Raw genomic sequence first — 3,245 nt, forward strand, 5'->3', positions numbered from 1 at the left:
CTCTGGGCTGGTGGGCCTGGAGCATGGATGAGAAAGGGGGGTTCCATGAGGAAGGTGAGGTTAAGTGACAGCCCCAGGCAGGCAATCGAAGGATTCCTTCTGAGGAGACAGCAGGAGAGAAAAGAGAAAACTGGGCTGGTAAGGCACCTAGAGTCCTCATCTTTCACATTCAGTAGCTGGTAACACCTAAGACTGATGAGTTCACAAAAGCATATAATTTGGAAATACGGAAGTAAATTTCAAAAGAAACAAAAGAGGATGAGAAGTCGTTGCCTCTTAGAAGCGGGCAGGGAAATATGGGGTGAGGGTGCCATGGGAATGCTTTCTGTTGTTTCGCTGTACACTTTCTACAATATTTGACCTTTTAAATTAGGTACTTAAAAGTGACAATAACAAAATCACAGAAAAATAAAATAAGAGGAAGAGGCTCTTACAAGCCAGTTAGATATGTGGAAGGAGGAGAGTAAAGGAGGGGAATTGCCCAAGTGACAAAAACCTCTAAACCAGTGAAGGGTAAAGAGATTGGGAAAAGAACAAAGCCACGTGCGCCAGAAATGACAGCAAAGAAAATAGCGCAGGGAAAGGGTATTGCCACAACCTGAACAGAACCTCCTTTTCGGAGTTAGGACGGTGGTGCAACTTGAAGCATGTGCCTTCGACTGTCACTCCGTCAGTCAGACTCATCAGTTGAATGGGCACAGTGCCCAAGTCCCAAGGGACAGTGAGAGGAGAATGTGAAATAACAAACAGCATAAAGCACTAGAGATATGAGAAAAACCCAAGGCCTTCCCCAAAACTGAAGGGCTCTCCTCTTGCAAGGTATTCTCTGCTTGTGTCTGCATGACAAATTGTTCCTTGGGCAGGAATGTTATCTGGTGCTTTGCAGTATTTTGGCGCTGTTGAGAAGTGTTCACTCAACACCCCATTTCCTGGCAATCTGGAGGGAGTGACCAATTTTTCAGAGATGAATCAGACTTAGCCCCTGTTGTCAATGACCTCAGTGAAGATGGGAGGCCAATTAAGGAAGTCCCACAGTTGATATTTTAATAATGGGGTCTATTTTTTCTGCTTCAGAGAGTTGGCATTTAATTGGGGTCTCTGAAAAATAAGGAATCTGAAAGATGATTAGGACAGTCTTCTCAAGTCGTTTTTACTTTTGTCCTGATCATTCATGCAACGAAAAGCTCTTGGAGAATCTCTGAGAAGATGCAGAGACTCCAGAGGTGGAGACCATGCTTTTTTTTTTTTCCATCTATCCACACGACACTTCACAGGACCTTTCTCCATTTCATTTAGGTGAAAACGTTCCAAACCACCAGTCAAGAGTGACCTTAGTTAACACAGTTCCTCTAGGGGTCCAAGGCCTCCTGAGCATGCTGGATATTTAAAATTACTTTCTACATTCCGAAAGTAAGCATGAGCCAAGGCCAATAAGAGCAAAAGCTTCCATAATAATAATGTTATAGTTAGCTACACCTCCAGCCAGAGACACCCCAGGAACACCCCTGTGGTTGAACAAGTTGAGTTTAGTACTCATTACAATGAGGGAGAACGCACACCACGGGGAACTGCGCAGCGTCTTAGGAAGGATTTGGGCTTGTGTAAGGTGATTTTAGGGAGGGGTTCAGGAAGCAGGACTTTGCTCTGTACTGGATGCTGCCAGGAAGCAAGAGGAATTTTATTACCACTAGGCATTGTAATAAATCTTACCTTTTAAGATACAGCAGAGTGTGGAGAATGCTGTAATTGATAAGAGGCAGCAGCCACTCTCCTTAGCTGGGAGAATGGATATTGGGTTCTGACACCACCTCTACGTCTCAAACACCTCTTTTGGGCTCCAACACCCAATAATGGCAATACTCATACCCAGATGCCCTCTTCACACTGCCTGGCTCTGAAATCCTGCTTACCCTGTCCATGTTAATAACCCCATGCCCGTCCATTTCACCACTTGGAATGCCCTCTAGGAGGCTGTCACCCTGCACAGGCCACCCCCTGCATAAACACCCACCTCATCCAGCTCAGGCTCTGAACTCCTGCAGCGAGCCCATCTTACGGCTTTTGGACAGAACTGTTTAGAAAGGCAAGGCTTGAGGAAGAGCAAAATGTGTTGTAACTTGAAGTAAAGCAAGTCATTCCCTCATGGACTGTGCATGGTCTTAAAAATGTTCTTTGCCTCTTCAGAAAGTAGGACTAATGAAGTCTGACCCACATCCAGAACTGACTCTAATCGTGAGCTCACTATTGATTGGCACACTGCCTTTCCAAGTGTAAAGCTATTTCCTCAGTCCGAGACTCTCATATTTATCTGTCAAACACTCCTAACAGCACCAAAGAGTAGAAGAGTCATTTGATGTTTTTAAAGTTATTATGAGTTGCATTTTTCTTTATGAAAAAAATAAGTTGAGTCTATATAAAAAATTATTTGGCAAGTAAATTACACATCTTTGGTCCAAATCTTTAAATAAAGCTTATGCTGTAAGAAGATGCAACATATTCTCTTTATTCTGCAAAACAGGCCGGTGGTAGCATAAGATCATAAACACACAATCACAGTTCCACTGGATCCTATGATGTCCCATATCTCCATATATTCAGAATCACACATACCCATCTTCATACAGCCTGGCTTGCACCCAGACACTCGACAATCCCAGTCACACAGCGACCCACACATCCACCCCATCCAACACATAGGTCTCCAGTCACAGTTAAGCACAATCTCCCACTGAACCTGGCACCTCACTGCTTAGTTATCAATCAGACTGCCAAGCTACTTTCTGTGACCCACAGCCAGAGAAGGTGCAGTCGGTCCCACCACCTTCATGCACGCACACGAGCTCACAAGCCAGATACAAAGGGCCATCACCCATTCTTTTAAATACACATAAAAAGCTCACGCCCTGTACCAAGGAGCCGGGACTACCTCCGGGGAACAAACTGACAAAATCCACCTGCCAGAGCTCCCACGGGTCTTGCACCCACTCAGCCTCAGGGTCACACCTATGGATGCACTTGGCAGTCCGGAGAAGTTTGCACAGCCCAGACAGCAACCAGGTGCGAGATCCCCTTGTTTGTTACCCTCAGCTCACCTCGCCGCTAGCCGGGACTGGGTTGTAACCTCGGGTTCCACGCGGGTCTGCGCCTGCGCTAGGGCCCCGCGCTTTGTATTCAGAGCCCAAGCCCACCTACTCCTGGCTGTGGACTACATTTCCCAGAAACCCCAGGGTCAGTGTTAGCTGTGG

This window comes from Desmodus rotundus, chromosome 12 (genome assembly GCF_022682495.2).
Source record: "Desmodus rotundus isolate HL8 chromosome 12, HLdesRot8A.1, whole genome shotgun sequence".
Lineage (NCBI taxonomy): Eukaryota > Metazoa > Chordata > Mammalia > Chiroptera > Phyllostomidae > Desmodus > Desmodus rotundus.